Raw genomic sequence first — 25,567 nt, 5'->3', positions numbered from 1 at the left:
CTGGCCCTCCACTGTGGTTTCTGACCTGGACTTGAATTCGCTGAACGCCACTGAGCTGGGGGGTCCTACGTCTTACTGAGAGTTACCTGCAACAGGACCTGTGTTTGACAACATGTGTGGGAGCAGCGGGTGTTACAAGGAAATACTGTTTGGAAGGCGAAATGTCTTTGTACTCGAAAGCTACAAAATAATACCACCCAAAACTGGCAGGGGGAGGCAGAGGGCATGTGATGAGGGAAGAAACAATGAAGCAGTGAAGCCGAGATATGAAAACACCGTGTCTCCGCAATTCAGTCCAGGAGCAAAGTCTCCGTCCAACCCCCAACAGGGGCCCTGCGTCTGCACAGTAAGCAGCTGCCACCAAGGGAACGCGGGACCAGTGTGACCGTGGGCTCACCCTTTAACGACGGCGATGCCTTCCACACACACTAGCTCCTCTGAACAACTACAGCAGAAATGAATGCTAACGTTATCCTCCAAGACGTGAGCAAACATGGATATCTAACAAGATTTTAGTAACTAACAACTCACGGGTACAAAGAAGTGCTTTCTCACTAACATAAGCTGTTCTCTTAACTTATTTGTGGTTTTCCAGGTATCATCTCAGAAAAATCTTCCGTAAAATCCAGGTCTCTGGTTTCTCCCTAACAGATAACTTGCGGCTCCCGCATTGAGAGTTCTGGGTAACATTCACAGCTCCTTTAGCCGTTTTACCTGCTCCCATGAAATGCAGTTGGCATTCCCCTCCCCCAGCTTCCCCCCCCCCACCGCCCCCGCCAATAACAACAAAACAAAACCCAATGACCCAGCAATGGGCCCCCAACCAACTCCAGTCAGTTGTGCAACAGCCTGTCCCCTCCTGATCTGGAGTGTCGCCTGCCTCTGCCGTTCACGCAGCTTCGTTGTAATAGCCCAACCATGCTCCCACACACGGTCCTCCTGCTTGCCCCACGGCCCCCCTCCATATTTGGCAGAACAACCATGAATTGAACTGGCTGAGGCAAAAATGTAAATCTTTGGGAAGGAAGGGAAAGGAAAGGAAGGAGCTGACCCCCCTCGGGACTAATGGAACAAAGGACCTGAATAATTCCAGGTTCTTCCTTCTCCAATCTCCTCCCTAATCTTCTCTGGTGTCCCGTTCATTTTCTGAGGCCAGCTTCCTTCATGTGGCTGGAAACTGGCCATCAGCCACTCCCACAATGTTCAGCCTGTCATCAGAGAGGGGTTAATCTCTTTCTACAGCACAGAGAGACAGACAGACAGACACACACACACTCCTAGGTAGGGATTCTGACTGACCTGGCCTTGTGCTGTGGTCTGCATGTATGAGTCCTTCTCTCCCCAATTCACATATTAAAATCCTAACCCCCCAAAGTGACAGTATTAGATGGTGGGGACTTTGGGAGGGGACTGGATCATGAGGGAGGAGCCCTCATGAATGGGACTGGTGCCTTAGCAAAGAGGATCCAGAGAAATCCCTAGTTTCTTCCACCGTGTGAGGACCCAAGTCTACGGCCTGGGAGAGGGCTCTTACTTGGCCATGCTGGCACCCTGATCTCAGATTTCCACCCTGCAGCACTGTAAGAAATACATTTCTATTGTTTCTAAGCCATTCAGTCTATAGTATTCTGTTGCAGCAGCCTAAACAGACTAGACACTCAGTAACCAAGATATGCGTGTTTTGTGCCCATTTCCATGATTATTGGGTATCATGATTGAAGGTACTAATAAAAGGATACAGATCAAGTGGAAGATAAGTTCCTCCAAAGGAAAGGGGGGTGTTGCTCCAAGATGAGGGAAAGGGTGTTTACATGCAAAAAAGGTGAGGCCACTCTACCTTGCTTGACCACAATCTGGTACCTTTCTCAAAATATACTGCTTAAGAGTGCTGTGGCCCAAAGTGTCCCTCAGACAACTTTCCTGTGACTATTCTTCCCACACTTATAGGTGACATTCTCACCACACTGTTCCAGAGCCCAAAGAACGTTTATAAATCTCCGGTTGTTCATTGATTATGTGCAGGTACACAAACACACACACAATTGTATTTTAAAGTTGTATTATAAAAACCCCACAAAATAATTTACCTACATATTTTCCACCTTATTTGCTCTTTATTCTTTCTTCAGTCTTAAACTTTGCATCTGGGATCACTATCTTCCTGCCTCAAGTACATTCTTTAGAATTTTCTTTGGTGTGAGTCTACCAGGGGCAAACTCTCTACCTCTTTTTGTTTTGGTCCTAGATTTTATGTTTGTATATTTTATTTCTTCTTAATCTTGAAGACTATCTTGGGGTGGATATAGAATTCTATGTTGGTAGAATGTTGTCCTTTCAACACATTGACCTCATCATTTAACTGGTCACTAGCTTCCATTTGATTGTGGAGAAGTCAGAAGTCAGTTCCTTTGATTATTATCTTTTTTCTCTACCTGTTTTGTGATTATCTCCTTGGTTTGGTTTTCTGTTGTTTCATTATGCAGGGGTGGATTTCTTTCTGTTTATACAGTTTGGCATATGATGGGTTCCTTCAATCTGTGGTTTTGGTTCTAGTAAATTATCAGCAACCGTCTCTTTAAATTTGCCTCTATTCCATTCTCTCCCTCTTCTTCTAGAACTCTTCTTAAACTTATTTTAAGTCTTCTTACTCTATCACTTGTGTCTCACAACCTCCTGTATTTTTCTTCTCTTTAATTATCAGTCTTTTAGTCTTTCTGTGCTATAGTCAAGATAATTTCTTTTAATGTATTTTCCAATTTATGAATTCTCTCTTTAGTCTAGTCTAATGTGCTAAAATCCCATTTATTGAATTCTTAATTTAAATAATATCATTTTTAGTTCTGGAAATTCTATTTGGCTCTTTTAAATATCTGCTATTCACTTTTTATACTTTCCTGTTTTTTACTGATCAAAATGACTTTAATAAGAGTTTTATGGTCTATGTTTGACCATTTTAATCTTTTAAAATCTGTTTATGTTATGTCTTTGAGCTGTTCTGGCTCAAGGTGTCTTATTTCTTTGTATGTTTGGTTATTCTTGAACGCATGCTGGCCATTGTTCCTAAAAATAAGATGTTTTAGAAATAGTACACGGTTAACTAAGATGAAGTTACATTCCTTCAGAAAAGACTTTTGTTTGCTTTGTGCATCACCAGTCTGGGATCCTTAATCCAAGTTCAGGGCTGAAGTTGTTTTGGACCACCCAGGTGATGTTAACTCAGGCTGCAGGGCTAAAAGAGTGAGAGAGAGTGTGAGAGATAGACAAAGAGAGAAAGAAGGAGGAGATGGGAGAAAGAGAAGGAGGAGGGGAGGAGAAGGGGAGGAGGAGGAAGAGAGGAGGAGAGGAGGAGAGGAGGAAAAGGAGAAGGAGGAAAAGGAGGAGGAGGAGGGGGAGAAATGAGAAGAAACTGAATAAAGAAGGAATTGCTTTCAGTTCACCCTTACTTTGAGGATGCAGCCGATTGGGATACCAGCTTAATAGGCAGATGGAAGAATAAGCATCAGACTCACATCCTGAGCTGCAAATCCTTGGCTTCCCCTTGTCACATGAAGCCATCACAACTCTGGCTCAGTTAGCATCTGTTTCTTACGGATCAGCAAAGGCCCTCAGAGTAAAAATTACTTTGCGTGAGTAACGCACCTCTTCCAAGATTTTGCCGTGGTAATTCTTCCCTATCTAGTTGGCACTTTAGTGCTTTACAATTGTAATTTTTACATTCCTTCTGGAGTTTCGATTTTACCCAGCAGAAAATTTCCTAACTCAGCATTTCAGGAGTTACCATGTTTTATGTTAATAAAAATATCAAAGCAGAAAATAAGAAAAAGAAAATAAAAATGATCTGAAATAGCACTATCAGAGAGATCTAATTATGAAAATTAAAGTTTTAGTAAACATCTTTTGAGAATTCTTTCTATGCATACACTCACACACACATCATTCTGTATAAACCTCTATTACTTGCTAGTCTGTAACTTTTGCCAAACATATCATCTTCCATGTTAAGAGAGATATCATTACTGATAATATTTGCATAATAATACCATCTAACACTTACTGACGACTTACTATGTGAATGGACTTTCAATGTAATTAATTCATTTAATCTTTGGGATAACTTTCTGAAATAGATTTTATAGATTTTGAAGCTATTTTAGAGATTTTAAAACACTTTCCAGATTAGGAAACATGTAGGCAAAGAGATACTAAATCATGTGATCAAAATCACACAAGTAGTTAGTGGTAGTGTCAGATGTGAACTCAGACAGACTGACTCCAAGGCCTATCCTTCTAAGAGCTCTACGGTGCGAAGTATTCCACTTAATGTATTAAATCAAGCCACATATTCATGGATAATTAAATTATTCAGTTTGTTTTGTTATTTTATTAAAATAAGTTAAAAAAAAACCTTGCCACACACCTTAATGCATTTACCTATGTCCTCAGAATAAACTCCTACAAAGAGAACTGTCGTGCCAAGAGTATACACATTTATAATTTTAGATTCTGGTACACATTGCCAGACTGCCCTTCAAAAAGGTTTACCCATTCATAGCCCTTCTATCACATCAGTTTATAAAAGTGCAATTCCATTGGCATCCTTTCTAGCACCGAGTTTGGTCAATATTTTCCTTCTTTGATGCTCTGCACGTTATTATCTGCAGTCCTTTTCAGACTGTGCCATTGAACTGCTCCCGTCTGCTAAGCTGTCTGGATTCCCATTTGCTGCATTTCCTCTGTTCAGCCTTGGCTTTGTTCTGCCTTTTCCCTCTTCATTCGTTTGTCCCATGGCAAGTTCAGCTTTCTGGTTACATTTCCTTTCAGAACAGAAAGCCGTCTTCAGGGTGCAGGATTATTCAGAGTCTCCTAAACCCCATTTTCTGATCAGGATGCAGTTACCTGAGCGACTAAGATATTAATTTCAGGGCTGCCACTCTTCTCTCTCTTCATGCTCTAGAATCTGCTTCCTTCCTCTCTCCTTTCTAATCAAAGACGCTGAGTGACTGGCAGTCTCCCAGCAGTTTTTTTCCAAGCCCATAAAATCTTCTCTTTAACAGTGGTCGGGCTTTGGAGAACACACATTGAAACCTGTTATATTACCGAAGGGGATTCCCATGGCCCATCAAAGAGCTGTGTTGTGGTCCCAGAACTTCAGTCTAGTAACCAAAACAGAATTTTCTAGATAACCCACCCTCTTCCCTCCCTTCCTCTAGTTTCCTTCCTCACACATTTCTTTATCATTTCTTGAAGATCACAAACACAACACACATTCAAAAGAACAATTCTTAAAATCCCACTTCTCTCTTCCTTCTACTTCTCTCAAATATTCTGTATCTTTCCCCCTTGTATTTCTCCTCCAAATTTCCTCCCTACAGCTTGCCTGTTATCTCCTTCTATCCTCCCACCCCTTTCTTCCAAACCTGTAACTCCAAAGCTCAAAGACGACCTCTAAAAACGGCAGACTGCCTTGGAAGGCAAAGGAGAGGGAAAGACTGAGCAAACAAACAAAAATGAGATCCTTCTTCTAAAGGAAATGGAAACACTAGAAAAATTCAAAAATTATATGCTAATAATTTGTGTCCCATCAGAAATACAATGCAGGGTGTTTTAATACGGGTCCAAGTATTTTTTGGTCCTTTCCTTCTGATATGTTGATGGGCAGAAGTGATAATGTGCAGTTAAACCCTCCTGGTGTGTGTGTGTGTGTGTGTGTGTGTGTGTGTGTGTGTGTGTGTGTATGTTGGGGACAATGAAGTGACCAGGGGTGACTTCCTGCCTTGAGGAAGACAGGAGAGTTAGCACAGCCCTCACACTTGCTGTCACTGATGTTACACTCAGCCAAAGCCACAGAACCAAAAAATGTTAGAGATGAGAGAAAGGAGTCTCCGAAGTTCCTGACTTTTCATGTTCTAAACTATGTTCTTTGGGAGACTAGGCCATATTTAGAGATCTGGCGAGGGGGAAGGAGGGAGAAAAAGAAACAATATTCCTTACTGCTGGATCATTCTGACACTTTTATATGGTAATATTAATTACAGATCTCTATGAGGAAGACAGGAAATGTGGCTTTAATGTTTCTTTAACTTATTTGACCACGGGACTCTTCTCCTTCTGGAAGCCCTACGTTTTACAACAAAATTGGGTAAGAGTGGATATATTCATATTTTTGCCTTCATTTTTATGGCTGAGCTGTTTTAGAGCTCCACGTGCTTTATTTGGTAACAGCGCACGGAGTGATTGCGTGTGTGTGTGGGGGGGGGTACTTTACAGTAGGATGCAAGGTATTTCCTTATGTTTAAGATGTTATAAGCATAAAAGATTTTTATTTTTCAAAATGCCCTTTAAACCGATTTAAAAAATACATGCTAATCATAGAAAATTTATAAAATATAGGTGATCATCAAGAAGATACTGAAAATTGGACACCTAAGTGGCTCAGTCAGTTAAGCATCTGACTTTTTTTTTTAAGATTTTATTTTTATTTATTTATTTGACGGAGAGAAAGACAGTGAGAGAGGGAACACAAGCAGGGGGAGCGGGAGAGGGAGAAGCAGGCATCCCGCTGAGCAGGGACCCCGATGCAGGGGTCGATATCAGGACCCTGGGATCATGACCTGAGCTGAAGGCGGCACTTAATGACTGAGCCACCCAGGCGCCCCAAGCATCTGACTCTTGGTTTCAGCTCAGGACATGATCTCAGGGTCGTGAGATCAACCCCCACATGGGGCTCCATGCTCAGCAGGGAGTCTGCTTGAAGATTCTCTCCCTCTCTCACCCCCCACTCACACGCGCACTTATTTTAACATTTCTTGCAAAGTGGACCCACTGCCAACAAATTCCCTCAATCTTTGTTTGTTTGAGAAAGTCTTTATTTCTTCTCTTTTGAAGACACTTTCACAGCACACAGAATTCTAAACTGGTGTGTTGTTTTGTTTTGTTTTCCCTCTCAACACCTCAACTATTTCACTCCACTCTCTTGCTCGTGTGGCTTCTAAGGATAAGGTGGGTGCAATTCTCTTTATTCCTCTTTAGATAAGGTGTTTTTTCCCCCATCTTTCTTTCAGGTTTTTTTTTCTTAGTTTTTTAAAATTCTGCAGTTTGAACATGACATGCATAGCCACAGTTTTTCATTTTTAATGTGCTTTTGTTTTTTATTTTTGCATTTATCCTGATTGGTGTTCTCTGAGCTTTGGATCTGTGGCTTGGTGTCTGACATTGATTTGGAGGACATTCTCAATTGTTACTGCTACAAATATTGCTTTTCCCTTTTTTCCCTCCTTTTTAGTTATCCCGCAGTGCTTGGATACTCTGCTCTATTTTTTATAGTCTTCTTTTTACCTTGGCTTTTCAGTTTTAAAGTTTCTATTCGCACAGCCTCATGCTCAGAGATTCTTTGTTCAGCTGTATCCAGTCTACTAATGAGCCCACGAAAGGCATTCTTCATTTTGTTACAGTGTTTTTTGAATTTCAGCATTTTTTTATTCTTTCTTAGAATTTCTATCTCACTGCTTATACTACCCATCTGTTCTTGCATTGCCTATTTTTTCCATTAGAGCCTTTAGTACATTAAACCGAGTTGTTTTAAATTTCCAGTCTGATAATTCCCACATCTTTGCCACGTCCCAGTTGGATTCTTTTTTTTAAATTTAAATTAGCCAATATATAATATATCATTAGTTTAACAACTTATCAGTTGTGTTCAACAATTATCAGTTGCGTACAACACCCACTGCTCATCACATCACATGCCCTCCTTAATGCCCATCACCCAGTTACCCCAGCCCCCACCGCCTACCCTCCAGCAACCCTCAGTTTGTTTCCTTTTTTTTTTTTTTAAAGATTTTATTTATTTATTTGACAAAGATAGAGACAGCCAGTGAGAGAGGGAACACAAGCAGGGGGAGTGGGAGAGGAAGAAGCAGGCTCATAGCGGAAGAGCCTGATGTGGGGCTCGATCCCACAACACCGGGATCACGCCCTGAGCCAAAGGCAGACGCTTAACCGCTGTGCCACCCAGGCGCCCCCTCAGTTTGTTTCCTATGGTTAAGAGTCTCTCATGGTTTTTCCTCCCTCTCTGATTTCTTCCCATTCAGTTTTCCCTCCCGTCCCCGATGATCCTCTGTACTGTTTCTTATATTCCACATATGAGTGAAACCATGTAATTGCCCTTATCTGACTGACTTATTTTGCTCAGCGTAATACCCTCAGTTCCATCCACGTTGATGTAAACAGTAAATATTCAACCTTTCTGATGGCTGAGTAATATTCTGTTATGTATATATACACCACATCTTCTTTATTCATTCATCGGTCAATGGACATCTTGGCTCTTTCCACAGTTTGGCTATTATGGACATTGCTGTTATGAACATTGGGGTGCAGGTCACTACATTTGTATCTTTGGGGTAAATACCCAGTAGAACAATTGCTGGGTTGTAGGGTAGCTCTATTTTTATTTTATTTATTTTATTTTTTTATTTTTATTTTTTAAAGATTTTATTTATTTATTCGACAGAGATAGAGACAGCCAGCGAGAGAGGGAACACAAGCAGGGGGAGTGGGAGAGGAAGAAGCAGGCTCATAGCGGAAGAGCCTGATGTGGGGCTTGATCCCACAACACCAGGATCACGCCTTGAGCCAAAGGCAGACGCCCAACCGCTGTGCCATCCAGGCGCCCCCAGGGTAGCTCTATTTTTAACTTCTTTACGAACTTCTGTACCATTTTCCAGAGTGGCTGTACCAGCTTGCATTCCCACCAACAGCTGTAAGAGGGTTCCCCTTTCTCCACATCTTCGCCAACATCTGTTGTTTCCTGTCTTGCTACTTTTAGCCATTCTGACTGGTGTAAGGTAGCATCTCATTGTGGTTTTGATTTGTATTTCCCTTATGCTAAGTGCTGTGGAGCATTGTCTGTTGGCCATTTGTAGGTCTTCTTTGGAGAAATGTCTGTTCATGTCTTCTGCCCATTTCTTGACTGGATTATTTATTTTTGGGGAGTTGAATTTGATAAGTTCTTTATAGATCTTGCATACTGGCCCTTTATCTGATATGTCATTTGCAAATATCTTCTCTCATTCCACAGGTTGCCTTTTAGTTTTGTTAACTGTATCCTTTGCTGTGCAGAAGATTTTATCTTGATGAAGTCCCAATTGTTCATTTTTGCTTTTGTTTCCCTTGCCTTTAGAGATGTGTCTAGCAAGAGATTGCTGCAGCCAAGGTTGAAGAGGTTGCTGCCTGTGTTCTCCTCTAGGATTTTGATTGTTTCTTGGGTTATATTTAGGTCTTTCATCCATTTTGAATTTAATTTTGTGTATGGTGTAAGGAAGTGGTCCAGTTTCATTCTTCTGCATGTGGCTGTCCAGTTTTCCCAACAGCACTTGTGGAAGAGGCTGTCCTTTTTCCATTGGATATTCTTTCCTGCATTGTCAAAGATTTGTTGACCCTAGAGTTGAGGGCCCATTTCTGGGTTCTCTCTTCTGTTCCACGGATCTATGTGTCTGTTTTTGTGCCAGTACCATGCTGTCTCGACGATCCCAGCTTTGTAATACAGCTTGAAGTCTGGCATTGTGATGCCACCAGCTTTGGTTTTCTTTTTCAACATTCCTCTGGCTATTCAGGGTCTTCTAATGCTTGCTTTGCCTCTTCAAATGATGTTTTGCCTTCTATATGCCTAGCTGTATTGGGTAAAAAAACTCTGGTAAATAGGCCTTTAGTTATGTCATGGTAGAGCATGAGGAAAGGGGAAGCATTCTGTTCTACAATTAGGTCTCAGTATTTTAGTGAAGGCTTTGCCTCTGAACTGTGAACTTCACAAGGATTTCTCATTGTTTTCCCCTCTTAGGTGGGACATGATGGCTAGAAGGTGCTGGAGTTGGGTATTTTCCCTCCCCCAAGTTGGCTAGGCTCTAGGAAAACCGCAGTAGATAAAGCTCCGATAAAATAGTTTTTTCCTAAGGGCAAGCCTTGTTAAGAACAGAATGCTCTGGCATATTTCAAAAAGATAACTTTCCCCCTCCCCATACTATAGAAGTATGAAGGGATTTGTCTCCAATATTCATCACGAGAACTTGGTAGGGTTCCTGGTGGTCAAACCCAACTGAAATGTGGAGGCTCCTCTCTGACTACTCCCCTCTGAAGTTTTTAACACTCCTAGTTGTCTACATTGAGCCTCCAGCAATTTATCATTTATGATTTAGGTTTTCTACCTGGTAATGGTTCCCACAGAGCATTTTGCTCATGGGTTTCTGCTCCAGTTATGTTGTGATTCTCTGAACTTCCCTGTCTGTCTCTCCAATGTGGGGGACAGTGGTTTTGCCCTATGACCTCACTTCTCCGACAGATCTAAGAAGAGCTGTTGATTTTTCAATGTGTCCAGCTTTTTACTTGTTAGGATGGATTGACGAGTTCCAAATTCCTTACATATCAAACCAGAAGCCTGGGTACTTTTTAAGATCTTCCCTTTGTTATTGGTTTTCAGCAATTTGATCGTGATGGGTTCACTGAGTTTCTTGGATCTATGGGTTTCATGTTTTGTCAAAACTTGAATAAACTTTGGCTGTTTTCTTCAAATATTCTTTTTTGCTTCCTCCCACTTCCTCTCCTTCTGGGATTGTAATTACACTTATGTTTGACTGGTTGATATTGCCACATAGCTCATGGATGTTCTGCTCATATTTTCTCAAAATTTTTTTCTCTGTTTCATTTTAGATAAACTTTTCTGTATTTGGATTTATATTCTATATCTCCAAGTTTGCCGATCTTTCCTCCTGCAGTGTCTAATCTGCTCTAAAACCCATCTGGTGGATTTTTCATTTCAGATATTGTATTTTTCATCATCTGAAGTTCCATTTAATTCTTCTTTATTTCTTCCACTTCCTTCTTCATTATGTCCAGGTTTTTTTTTTAATTACATGAATAAACAGAACATATTTATAATAGCTAGTTCAACATCTTGCTAATTTAATTATCTCTATCATTTTGGGTTTATCGTCATTGATTTTTCTCCCAGGTTACACTGCATTGTCCTGGTTCTTTATATGTATAGTTTTTATTGGTTGCCCTGACACGGTCAATTTAACACCACTGAGTGTTCAATTTTGTGGTATTCCTTTAAGTAGTGTTCAACATTTTCTGGCAGGTGGTTGAGTAACTTTCACATTAAATTTGACTCCTTTGAAATATTTTTTTAAAGTGCTTTATAAAAGGAGCCCTTATTACCCACTTCTAAGACTTGCCCTTCTGAGGTCTCTACTGCAAATGTTCTTCACTTCTAGTGTCTCTTTACTGTGGCTGCACGTTAGTCAAATAGTCCCCAGTCCTGTGTGAGCTCTGGGAATTGTTTATTTTGTAGTTTTCCTGTAATTATTTTACACTGGAAGTTGGTCTTGTCCAACTTTGTGGGATGTTTTCCACCTTTGTATGCGTTATGTTCTTGTTTCCCTTTAATTCCTTGAACAAAGAGAGTATGCTCAGATTGGTAACAACCAAAGGCTCAAAAGACCCCTAGGAGCACTTCCACAGCAGTTAATCCTTCATGGACAGAAGCAGAAACAGTTCTATCTATGTTTATTGGGGATGGAGGGAGATGCAGAAATGTTGTACCACCTTCTTGTCCTCAAATTCACATTTCCCAAAGATTGAAGGGACCAAAAGTTGCTTTGATAAATGTTGTCCAAAATATTTATGTCTTAAAGATTTAGATCTTATTATTAAAAATAAGCCATTTGGAACCATATCTAAATTGCCTTATAGCCAACATCAGCTCCCTGGCCTTTGAGTACATAAAGCTGGGAATACATGGTGAAGGGTATTAGTACTTGAGTATAATAAATGACCCAGCTATTAAATTTATGTAAAATCTATTGTGCACTCTATACCCTTGGGAATATGGCTAAGGCTTCAACCTCTATAATGTAGTTGTGTCAATTCCCACCACCCCTTGACACTGAACAAAACAATAATGCCCATTCCCTCTCCTTGCCTCCTATCGCTTAGAACTCAGTGGGGATATATTATTACAAAGACCTCTGACCATATCTCCAAACATTTCCTGGGTTATCCAGCCCTTCTCATGTCAACAGCCCAACACCTTACTCTTCTCTGACCTGTGAACAGCTTCGGCTGGAACATATCAGGATTTTGGAAAGAGAATCCACTGCCAGAGAGACTTCAGCAGCAATTCTTAGAGCTATTTCATCTAGTAAATGGCCCAGAGCTGATTTCTGATAGCATACCCAGTCCTGATCTCCTTTCTGCTGAAGACAGAAAAATTGGGAAAATAGTATTTTCTGAGATGAAATAGTGGAAAGGAAATAGATTATACATAATCACTTTAAACGTTGGTATCAGCAGAGCTGGAGAAATCCCCTGGCTAAATCCCATGGTGAAAATCCCCTAATTTTGAGGGGATTAAATCAACTGAATAATTTTAGATGGGCAGATAATGGAAGTAACCATACCGACAGTTAAACTACTCCAGGGAAGGAAGCTTAATTTTTCAGTCTCTGGCAATAATTGCAAGTAGAATTTGGTATTTTTTAAGCTACACAACTGGGACTGTTTCTTATGATACCATTTACATTTCTATAATCTCTGAATGCCAGGAGCGTTAACATTTTATTCAAACACAAATTCATAGTTTAACTATTCCTGGCTAGAGACCATTAGATAGTAATCTCTCCATTTACCTTATCAAAAAAGGACCCAGGCCTGATTAGATCTGGTTGGTATAATAATCCCTATAAAAGATTTTCCTTTCCCATTTTCAACACGGTGGCAGAGCTCCGAGAATGGCATGAATGTGTTTAGCAAAGGATAGTGGACTGTGGGGTCAGTTTCAAGCTATGAGAAGCACAAAACTTTCTCATGTCTCTTGCTTACAACTTTCTGCCTGGTTGGCATTAATTGGAGAGATATAAAGTTGGCAGAAGATACAGGCAGGAAGGAGAAACAAAAGGCACCTCACTGAGCACATCACTAAAGCTTGTCCCTTAGCAACTGCCAGTGAGGCCCTCAAACATGCAGAAAAAGCTGTGACAAGGCAGTGGGAGCTCCCCCGGGGCAGAGAGTTGTGCTTCATTCTAGCCCTGTTCTCAGTGCCTAGTGTACTGCTGGCCAGAGGAGAGGCTCAGCACACGTGATGCACGATCAGTGGTGGAACCCCGGGGAGCCCCTCTCTCTCTGAGAAGAATGTGCCTCTCCCCCTTTCCTTGCTAAAACAGTGGTCAAGAGAAGCAAAATTGACCCAGATAGGCTCATTCCTCCTCTTTGCAAAGACACACCTTCCCTAACGGACTCATCCTTTACCTTTATGACCAAAATGTAAAGTTTACTGTTTTTACCCATCCTTGTGTCTTGTTTATGAACTAGGGTCTTTCCAGCAGAGGAACAGCATGTGCTAATGTAGGGAGGCATGAGACTGTATAGCATGTTTGTGAAACTGTTCTCCCTCTTTTTCTCTTTGTGTTTTCTTTCTCGTTCTGGCTGTCGAGAATAAGGGCAGAGGTTAGAGTGAATCATAGTCCTTTGTTCATGGCATATTATCATAACTGGTCTGTTCAGATTTCTCTTGTTTTATTTATGGGTCTGTTATGTTTTCCTAGGACTGGCTTCTGGCTTGTGACATACTAAGGCTCCCCCTGATAAGAGATAAGCCCCGTAACAAAAAGCCACACCATTTTTCTTTTTAGAAATCATTTGTATAAAGACACCTGAGGAGATAACGGGCCAACATTCTGGAGAGAAACTGAAGAGAAGTGAACTGTAGCTTTTTTCTCTGTAGGCATTTGTTGATTTTGGCCAAAGAGCAGAATGAGACAAACCAGAAGATTTTCTTTTAGTCACCTTACAGGGCTGGAAACCTGAGTGGCCTCAGTTTGCCTCCGGTTTTTCCCTAAAGATGTTTCCCAAATTCTGAAGCTACACTGATTGTGAGCCTAAAAATCTGAGTAGAAAGCCTGTGAAAAGCAGAATGGACTCTGGGGTCATCTCACAATGATGAGAAAACAAAGACTAGAGTTTGGGACTTACCAAGATGGGTATAACCAATGACCACATCAGCACAAACATGGAGGACTATACCCTAGGGCAGGAATGAACCAGAGATAGACCGAGACTTACAAAAACTGCAGCTAAGCCTTTTCTTAGTTCAGTCTCTGACTAAGTCATTGGTCCCCAAACTGTAAGCTTCATAAAGGAGAGGGAGAATCTACTCTGATGGAAGATAACATAATTTGAAGCCTCTAAAAAGTTTAAAATCCATAATGTCCAGTATACAACAAAATAAAACTAAAGTTAAGAAGCAGGAAAGTGACTAAGCATCAAGAGATAAAATAGTTACTAAAAGCAGACTGAGAAATGAACCAGACACTGAAGTTTGCAGACAAGACGCTCAAAATAAATCATATTAATAGAAAAATAAAATAGGAAAAAAAAAAAAAGGATAGAACTACTGGATGGCAAAAGTGAATTATTACAACAAAGAATTTGAATCTGTATTTAAAAAGAGTCAAATTGACATTGTGAAACAGCAAAACAAGCATCTCAGAGGCTCTGCTTTTAGTTTAGAAGGCATGAGCTCCTAATAAAGCTATGCTCCTTAAAGTAACAGCTATAACCCCTGAAAAACTACAGAGCAAGGGGAAAAAACTATCTGAAGGTTCAGGAGATTGAAAAAAACAGGCTAGTTATGGAAGGGAGTTGAAATTTAGAAAACTGATTGGCACAGAATCAATTTCTTGTTTGGGTCATTTTACCCTGAAGGTAGTCACAGATGTGAAGTGCCAGGTCACTAAAACTTCAATAGGAAAATCCACCAACTTATTGTCCATAGGAAGCAGAGAAAGAAGCATGGGACAAACATAGCCGTTAAAGAAAAAAGAAGGAATGCTAGAAAGGAGAGAGCTATTGAAAATCATACCTTAATTCTGTGTATAAACTTAGTCTAAGTCTGTGACTGATTAATGCCTCCTGCACACTGGGGAGAGCTAGAAGGAGCTTGTAGCTAAAACTTTGAGAACTAAATTCAAAACCAAGCCACCACTCACCACAGGCATAATGGTATGTAGTTTGATTATTAATTAGTATGACCCTCCATGTTTCAGCTCTTGAGATCAGAATGTGCTCAGAATCATGCCTCAAGTGGGGTGGGCTTCCAGCATTATCACAGGATCTGATCATTAGCAGGAATCCATTGGGACTTTTTTACGGCTTTGGCTGCCAACATCCGTGGAAAGAGGTTCAGGAATATAGTGTTCGTCATTAATTCATCCATCATTTCTCAAACCCCCACTATGTCTCACAACCATTTGGCTCTCTGTACTCATGAACAAGCCAATCTCTTACCTTAGTAGTACATAAATGTGTAACAGAGACCTGGCCTGGGCTCCTAGAAAAAAAAATACTCGCATTTCAGTTCCTGGACCGTGTGAGGGACCTATCCTACTGAGTCTTGGGACAGGCACTGCTCTGTGTCCTGCCATATCTCCAGTAGTCAGCAGTGTCTGAACCAGAGAGTGCTTGCTGAGTTGAACTGAATTTATTTGAGACCTTTGGAGAAAAATTCAGTGACTTCACCCCAAATTTCCAAGGATATATTTTTCCTGCTACCTGCCACCGTAATGGGTAAAAGCTATAATTCCTGTCTGGGAGTCCCTTGGGCTTAGGTATGCAGATAAGATGGTGGTTAGGTGGCTACTACGACCTTCATATACTTTATACATATCAAGTAGGAGCCCCAAGTATTTTCAATCCTTGTGCAAATTCCTAATGGAATCAGCACAGGCTGTGTTCCTGGGCTCAGGCCACATCCACTTTCCAACAAATGGACAAGAGTAGGTACTAATCAAGAAGTTCTGCCTACTGGAAAGATCTTCCTGCCTTTCCATCTTTCAGTGTATCATGAGTGGGACCATTATACTGTAGCTGACCTTTCCAATATTTGCAGCTGCCAACATTTAATGCAAAACCATCTGTAATTAGGCCTGAATTTTAATTTTTCCCCTTTAGGTAGCTGGTCACAGGGAACTTTCCATGAGGCCTGATAGATGTGGCAGGCCCTGGTCTCATAAACATCAGTTCTAGCCAATAATGGAATGCTTCTTAGCCTGCTCAGCGTTACAGAAAGGGAGAGCAGATAGCATTCATGTTGGGGGTGGTTTGGATCATAGGATCACTTAGTGCCCCATGTCCAAAAATTCACCGGAGCCCAGTAAAGAGTCAGGAGTAATGTCTGAAAGGAGAACAGTTACCTGTCAAAGGCTTTGCTCCAAAATCTTACAGGCCTAACCAGAGACTTGATATAATACTCCAAGGGGCTGCAGATACCACAAGCTCTTCTGGAATCTGTGGGGTCACTAGCACCGGTACCTAGACCCATTAGAGTGCCCTTTCTTTCCTTAAGACCTACTCAAACCTCAAACCTCACAGTCTTTTAAAAATCACATGGTGGGGCACCTGGGTGGTTCAGCTGGTTTAATGCCCGACTCCCAATTTCAGCTCAGGTCATGATCTCAGGATTGTGGGACCAGCCCTGTGTTGTTGGGCTCTGTGCTCAGTGGGGAGTCTGCTTGGGATTCTCTCTCCCTCTTCCTCTGCCCCTCCCTTTGTTCACCCTCTGTAAAATAAATAAATGTAAAAAATCTAAAAAAAAATCGCATGGCAAATGAAGGCTAGATTATTTATTAAGCAGAATAAGTACGCGCTCAGGGGAGAAAGAGAGACAAATAGAGGAAGAGCGGGATACTGACTGATTCACCTTTAATGAACTTATTTAGATTTTTGAAATCTAAAAATCTAGAGAGAAATTTTTAATTTTAGCAAAATTTTAGTCTTTCATAAACTTGCATTTTATTTTGGATTACTTACGGTAGCAAAATATTTTCAGTATTTAGATCATCTAAAGATCTTTTTTTTTTTAAAGATTTTATTTTATTTATTCGACAGAGATAGAGACAGCCAGTGAGAGAGGGAACACAAGCAGGGGGAGTGGGAGAGGAAGAAGCAGGCTCATAGCGGAAGAGCCTGATATGGGGCTCGATCCCAAAACGCCGGGATCACGCCCTGAGCTGAAGGCAGACGCTTAACTGCTGTGCCACCCAGGCGCCCCTAGATCATCTAAAGATCTTAATCAGGTAATTGTTGAATGGGCAAAGCTGCCAGCCCAATGAGAAACAGTCTACTTGTAGAATCCAAATAAGCCCCCCAAGAATTATGTCCTCTCTTTAATGGAATAGGACAGAATGTTCAGCAACTTGTTTGGTAGGTACCTGACCACTAACCAGGTCCTTATGTATTTCACTGAGGTGGAAACTCCCACTATTTTCATGGGTATAGCTCTTACCCACTGACACAAACATCTTTTCAATTGTTCGAGCCGCAAGCAGCCTAGTTGAGAGTTCAAAACTCCTCTGTGATTTACTCCAATGTGCTGGACAAGTATTTTCTGTGCATAGCATCCTGTGAGAAAAAGTTGGAGGGGCACCGAGGTAAGTAACCTATGCTAACAGTGATGCCTGGTAAAAAGAGTTCGTAACATTTCCCTTAGCGGCTATGTTGAATTTTGCCCTAGCATGCTCTTCTCAGTGAAAACTACCTATTTCTAAAAACATATCCTGATTCTACTTCTAAGTTTGTAGAAAATGCTTTATAAGAGCTTACCTAATTACTAAGAAAAGTCTAAGCTTTGAGCCTATTTGTCTACCACAGGCATCATCGGTCACCTGGGGACAGTCACCAGTTCTAAAGCATGGGAATGGCTCATTAGGTTTTAGAAAGCTTGTGCCTAGGGATGCCTGGGTGGCTCAGTTGGCTAAGTGTCTGCTTTTGGCTCAGGTCATGATCCTGGGGTCCTGGGATGGAGCCCCGCATCAGGCTCCTTGCTCAGCAGGGAACCTGCTTCTCCCTCTGTCTGCCACTCCTCTTGCTTGTGCTTGCTCTCTTTCTGACAAATAAATCAATAAAACCTTAAAAAAAAAAAAAGAAAGAAAGCTTGTCGCTGTAACTTAAAAGTTTTTAATGATAAAGAATGTCACTTAAATAGAAAGGAAATCTTAATACTTCCTAAAACCTCTAGCCATGCAGCCCTGTGTTTTGGACCCAAAGTGACTTGCCATTTGACCGTCCATGAGAGGTGAGAGGACAGGGAGAGTCATTTTATCTCAGAACCACTAGAACAGTACCTAGAGCCACAATGTTCACGGAATCCTTGATCCAGTTATAAGCATACTTCTGGCCTTTTTGTTCTGGGATTCATTCCCTGGGTCTCTAAAGAGGTGGCTCGGTTTTCAGTTATCTCACCAGCACTGACACAGAAAAGGTTTATTATTATTTTTTTTTTCTTTGAGCCTTTCCTGATGCAAAGAATTATGGTGTACGTGGGGTCTAAGATCACAATGAGAGTCATAGTTAAAGCAAAACAGCCAAATCAGCGGTTGCATACATTCTTCCTCAAAACGTGACCTCCTGGGGTGGGGAGAAGACAGTCACAAGGGCCTTCCCACCCCTCTGCGTGATTCCCACGATGCAGGTAGGGCGTGGTGACCTCATGAAGGTCAGAGAAAGGAGACACCAAAGTGCAACCTTCAGTTCCATTTCTTTCTCTTGGCTTCCCTCACCGGAGGGGATGGGGAAGGTGTTAGGATAAGCACTTTCTCCTCAAGTGGTACCTTCTCAAGCCCCAGACACTGTCAAGTGGTTACAGCGTGGTGGCTCTTGTATGCGCCAGTCCCCTCAATAGTAGGACCTGGTCAGCCCGGGGTACTTTATCTTATGGAGAACAAGCCCCAGAACCCTCTGGCTGCATCTGGATGAGAGCTAATAATCTTTTTAAAACACAATGCTGCACCTGGCTGAGGCTTCACTTGTAGCTTCTGGGAGACGCCTAACTTCTATACAGTCGAATAAACCTCTGTGAGGTTTATCTTCAGTACAGTTACATAAGCCCTTCTGTGAGAAGTCAGTGAGACACATTTCCCCGGTCCAAGGGCTCAGGCGAAGTGTGTGCTTTACTGCTTTTTATTCTATTTTTTTGTCTAAAACAGACATTTTCAGAAGGCTTTTCATCCTAAAATCCCTCTGCATTGATACTAGGATTCCTTATTTCAACATGATTTTTCAAAATGCCGATGCTGTTAGCTTCAAGATACAGAGAGCAGAAGTCCTGGACTAGGGTAGCCGAGTGAGGCACTTCCCTCAGTCGCAAAATTTGGAGGGATGCTGCAATCAAGGCATATAATATTTTAATGCAATATTTAAAAAATCAGAATTAATACAAAATTTTCATGATGATGAAAATATCAAAATTCTAAATAAAGATAAGATCGTTGTCATTCTGAGCTATATTGGAACCTGAGGCAAATGAAAAATTCAGCAATATTCTGTTCATCATGGACACGTGATGTCTCTTCACACTGTACAAAGAGATAAAGTAATGATCAGAACCAGACGCAAGCATGACACAGATGTTGGAACTCTCAGACAGGAAATTCAAAACAGCTGTGATTCATAATAGTAAACGTTATAATGGAAAAGGTAAACAATATATAAGATCAGAGAGGTTCTTTCAACAGACAAATGGGAAGTATACGAAAGGAAAAATGGGAATGTAAGAAATAAAAAACACAGTAAAGAGATAAAGAATGACTCCAACAGGCTCATCAGTACATATGACACAGTCAATGGGAGAAAAAAAATCAGTGAACCTGAAGAAGAGTCCACAGAATTCATGCAAACTGAAAACAAAAAGAAAAGGGAATGGAAAAAAAAAAAAAAGAAGAAGAAGATGTAGAAAAGACATCAAAGGAGCTGTGGGACACTATCAAATGCCCTGACATGGGCAAAATAAGAATCCCTAAGAAAGAAGAAAATGGATCAAAGTAAATACTTGAAGAAACTGTGGCTGAGAAGTTTCCAAAATTAACACACCAGACACCAAACTCAGATCCAAGAAACTCAGAGAACACCAAGAAGGATTAAAACAAACAAAGCAAAAAACCTCGGTGGACACATCATACTCCAACTGGTGAAAACCAAAGACAAAGAGAAAATCTTGAAGGCAGTCAGAAAAAAAAAAAAAAAAAAAGACACATTATCAATAAGATTACAAGCATAACAATTAGCAATGTCTTCCCAGTAGCCAGCCAAGCAAAAAGACAATGAAGAGAGATCTTAAATGGGCTTAAAGAACAAACTGTCAACGCAGAATGCTATATGAAGTAAAAGTATCCTTTTAAATGGAGGAGAAATAAAGATTCTCTCAGAAGAACAAAAACTGGGGAACGGAGGGAATTCAAATTCTCTGCCAGCAGATGTACTCTACAAAAAAGTTAACTGAAGGGGCGCCGGGGTGGCACAGCGGTTAAGCGTCTGCCTTCGGCTCAGGCGTGATCCCGGCGTTATGGGATCGAGCCCCACATCAGGCTCCTCCGCTATGAGCCTGCTTCTTCCTCTCCCACTCCCCCTGCTTTGTGTTCCCTCTCTCGCTGGCTGTCTCTATCTCTGTCGAATAAATAAATAAAATCTTTAAAAAAAAAAAAGTTAACTGAAGTTCTTCAGACAGAATGAAGATGATATAGGTCAGAAATTTAAATCTATACCAAAAAAATGAAGAAGTTGAAAAAGAAAAGAGACTGAAGATACAGTGAAGTATTTTACCTTTCTTATTTTTAACTGTTCTAAAAGACAACTGATAGTCAAAAGCAAAGAACAATGTATTACGCATTTATATCTTTTTCAGAAGTAAACCGTATAATAACAATAGCACAGATGAGTGGGAGGCATTGGCCATATGTTATAAGGTCCTTAAGCTACACATAAGTTAGTATAATATTATATGAATGTAGATTCAGATTACTCTAAAAATATATATTGTAAACCCAAGGAAAACCACTAAAATTATAAAACATAAATAAGTCAATAGAGCAGGTAAAATGGAATAATAAAAAATACTCAAGTAAATACTGAGAAGACAGGAAAAGAGGAAAAAAGAAAGAACAAGTGGATATTAATCCAATATCATGATCACAATAAATGTGAGTTGTCTTGAAACATTAGCTAAAAGATGAAGAATGTCAGATGTGGGGGTGGATGGAAAAGCTATCAGCAAGAAACCCACTATAAATATAAAGACATATGTAAGTTGAAGTAGAGTGGACAAAAATATATAATTTACGCTAAACAACAAAAAAAATGGATTAGCTATTTCAATTTCAGATGAAGTAGACTTTTCAACAAGGAATGTAACCAGAGATAAGGAGGGGCTTTACATAATGATAAAGGGGTCAATTCCCCAAGATGACACAATAATCCTAAATGTGTATGTGTTTAACCTCAGAGTTTCAAAACAAATAAGGCAAAAACTGATAGACCTAAAGGGAGAAATATACAAATCCACAATTGTAGTTGGAGATTTTAACACTCCTCTGTTAGTAACTGATAGGACAAGTAGGCAGAAATCGGTAAGAGTAATTGATCTGAACAACATATCAACCAACTTGACCCACATGAGATTTATAGGACATTACATCCAATAATGTCAAAATGCACATTCTTCTCAAAGGCAATAGAATATTCTCCAAGATAGCCAATTTTGAGGCCCATCGAATTTTTAAATAATTATGAAAAAACAGAAATCATCCAAAGTATATTCTTGGCCCGTACCAGAATTCAGCTAGAAAGTAATAAAAGATTTTTGGAAAACCCCCAAATATTTGAAAAATTAAACAACGTACTCCTGAACAAAATTTAAATTGAATAAAATTCAAAACAAAATGTGTCAAATTTGTGAGCTGCAGCTAAGGCAGTGCTTACAGAGAAATATATAGTATTAAATGCTTATATATTACAAAAGAAGATCTACAAGGATTAACGTAAGCTTTTATCTTAAGGAGCAAGAGAAAGATAAATAAATAAAATCCAAAGAGGCAGAAAAAAGAAAAATACTAATAAAGATTAGTGTAGAAATCTATTAATCTAAAAGCTGAGTTTTTAAGAAGATCCATAAAACTGATACGCTTTCATCTGAATTATCAAGAAAAAAGAGAGAGGACACAAATTACCAATATTAGAAATAAAAGATGAATATCACCACAGACTCTACAGATATTAAAAAGTTGCAAAGGAATTATTATGAATAACATTACGGCCATCAATTTGAGAGTCTGGAGGAAATGCGTAATGCCTTTAAAGAAACAAATGATCAAAGTTGACTCATGGATAATTCAAAAACATAAAGAAACTCACTGTGCCACTAAACCATTTGCCACAAATAAAACTCACGTGACTTTACGGTCAAGTCTGTTAACTTAAAAAAATACTAATCCTACACAACACAGAGTATCAAATTTGGATTGAATCCCAGGAATGGAAGTGTGGTTGAACATTCAAAAAATCAGTCAATGTTATCTATCATATTAATGGAATAAAGGAGAAATAAAAACATTTTCTTCTTGGTAAGTGCAGTGAAGACACTTGTCAAATTAATTCATGATAAAAATTCTTAGCAATCTAAGAACTCTCTCAATCTCATGGATGACATATACCAAAAACTTAGAACTAATATGATACTTCATGGTTTAAAGACTTGCTTTCCAATCCATGGTTACCAGAGGGGAGGGGGGGAGGGGGATGAGTTAAACAGGTGATCGGAATTACGGAGTGTATTTGTGTGAGCACCGGGTGTTATATGGAAGTGGTGAATCACTGTATTGTATGCTAGAAACTAATATTACACTCTATGTTAACTGATTGGAATTTAGATAGATAGATAGATAGATAGATAGATAGATAGAAGAAGAAGAAGAAGAAGAAGAAGAAAAAGAGGAGGAGGAGGAGGAGGAGGAAGGAAGGAAGGAAGGAAGGAAGGAAGGAAGGAAGGAAGGAAGGAAATGGGAGAGAGAAAGAAAGAAAGACAGACTTGCTTTCCTCCTAAAATAGGGAACAAGGCAATGTTATTTGTTCTCATCCCTGGGGTCACTGCTAGTGCAATAAGAAAAAACTGCATAGAGATCAGAAAGGAAGAAGTAAACTGTCGTTTTCCTCAGACTGCATGATCACATGTGCAGAAAATCCAAAGGGATCCTCAAAAAGTTACCAGCACTAAGAAACAAGTGTATCAAGTTGACAGGAAGCAAGATTAAAATACAAGTATCAGTTGTATTTTTAGATCTTAGTAGTGAAGAATTAGAAAGTTTAATATAAAAAAATACCATTTAACATGGCATTAAAAAATGAAACCCTAAGAGATAAATTTAATAAGATGAGTAAAAGACTTGTGCACTGAAAATGACAAAACATTGCTGAGAGAAATTAAAGAACAAGTGGAAATTCACTATTGTTAAGATGTGAATTCTTTCCAAACTGATCTATAGATTGAATGCAGTCTCAGTCAAAATCCCATAGGTTTTTTTCCTTTGTACCAACCGACAGGTTAATTCTAAAATTTAGAAATACAAAGGCTCTAAAATATCCTAATCAATCCTGAAAAATTATAATGAAGTTTATTTCATGAGTTACTATATAGCTACAGTTATCAAGCAGTGTGGGTTTGGTGTAAGAATATGAGACCACGTAAAGAGTCCAAAATCGACCCTCATAATCAATGGTCAATAGATTTTGACAAAGGTGTTAAGATAATTCAATGGGGAAAAAGATACTCTTTTCAATAAATGATATTGGCAAACTGGATATCTATTTAGAAAAAAATGAACCTTGGCCTTTATCCCGTATCATTTGTCAAAATTACCTTAAAATAAATTATAGCTTTAGCTTTTATGTTTAAAAGCAAGTACAGGAGAAAATGTGAGTTTGAAGAAGGCAAAGATTTCTTAGGACAGAGAAAGCATGAACCATAACAGAGAAGAACTGCGAAGAGTAGACCTTTTCAAAAATAAACACTCTGCCTTTGGAAAGCAAGCCACTGACAAGGAGAAAATATATGTGGTAAATACAACTAACAGTGGAGGTATTTCCAGAAAATATAAAGAACTGTTACAAATCAACATTAAGAAGACAATCACCACGATAAAAAAAAAACAAGCAATATATTTGAAAGGACGATTCTCAAAAGAAGATATATAAATGGCCAAGGAGCACAAGAGAAATTGCTCAATAGCATTAACCATCATGAAAATGCAAATTAAAACCACGACACCTCTAGAAGGGCTAAAATTAGAAAGACTGATAATACCAAGTGTTGATGAGGATGCAAATCAGTGAGAACCTGATGGATGGATGGTGGGAGTGTAAAGCGGTACAACTATTCTGGAAAACAGTTTGGCAATTTCTTGTAAGTGAAACATTTTCCATACAATTCCTTAGTTCTTAGGCGTTTCCATAAGAAAAATCAAAACCAAAGACAGACACAAGTGTTCATAGCGGCTTTACTCATAATAAACCCAAACCGGAAATAATCCAAGGTTCCTTATCAAGTGATAAAAAGATAAACATTTTGGGGCACATGCATCCGATGGCATATTCTTCAGCTATAAAAAGGAACAAACTTTGCACACATACCACAACATGGATAAATCTTTAAAATATGCTGAACAAAAGAAGTGAGGTACAAAAGGGACATACTGTATTGACATAAGATTCTTCTAGGACAGGCAAAACGAATCTAAAAAAGACAATAAATCAGTGGTTGCCTGGGACCACACCGGGAAGAGACAGGAGATCTTTCAGGAGGTGAAATGTTCTATATCTTTTGTAATGGTGTTTACGTGAATCGATGTACATATATGTCAAAACTTACTGAAGGTACAGTCATCTTTAATGACTATTGCATGTAAACTCAATCTCAACACATTTAACGAAAAACAGAAAATAATTCCTAGGTTTGGTTTTCTTTTTTTTCTTTTAATATTTAGTTTTCAGAAAGACAGCTGGATCTCAACATCTAGGGGTGCACTGCAATGGAGTAAGCTATACCATTCCAAGGCCTGAGATGTATCCAGCTGCTGGACTAGAGCCCTGGGACTGTTTTCCTTCAAACATAATAACAGCCCAGCTCTAGAAGTCCACTATTCTGAATGTCTCTATTTACAGAACCCGGTCCCAGTGTTAGGAGAGGGTGATGAGGTCTTGGCTAACAAGGAAGTCCCATCAGGAGCTGTTGTATTCCCAGAATCTAGCACAGTGCCTCTTGGATGAATGAATAAGACACAAGTAAAACAAGCATATTTCCAGAGGAAACCTTAGATCTCTAGAACAGTACAAATGCAAAAACTGAGAGAGGGGGCGTTGGAAGAAAGCAAAGCTGTGGCTTCAAAGAAAACCATTGGGCCGGGAGGTGCGTCAGTACTGGCTCTTAGAGCAAGCCCTAGCTATGAAGTGCACAGCCCAAGCATTTGCAAATCGTGGCAGTGTCCTTTCTCACTGACATTGCTGGGCCAGGTAAATAGAGCCGTCCTCACGGTAGCGGATTCCCCAGTGAGAGAAATTTTATTTCCCGTGCACCTGCAACTCTCAACAAGATGTATCTCCAGTCCGGGCCAGCCTGCAGAGTGCACCTCTCCTTTCACTGGAACCCCTTGCAGAGCATCTGGCCTCTCCTAGGCCGCTCACAGGCAAGCCTATT

At 39.9% G+C, this 25,567-nt stretch overlaps 1 protein-coding gene across 26 annotated transcripts in view; it reads right to left on the bottom strand.

Moving 5' to 3' along the window:
• The window catches only part of COMMD10 (COMM domain containing 10), a 286,085-nt gene that overhangs the window by 46,369 nt on the left and 214,149 nt on the right, over nt 1-25,567 (bottom strand). The window lies entirely within an intron of this gene.

Source organism: Ursus arctos, unplaced genomic scaffold, assembly GCF_023065955.2.
Source record: "Ursus arctos isolate Adak ecotype North America unplaced genomic scaffold, UrsArc2.0 scaffold_5, whole genome shotgun sequence".
Lineage (NCBI taxonomy): Eukaryota > Metazoa > Chordata > Mammalia > Carnivora > Ursidae > Ursus > Ursus arctos.
The sequence above is the reverse complement of the archived record's forward strand: the minus strand, read 5'-3'. Positions and strand labels throughout refer to the sequence as shown.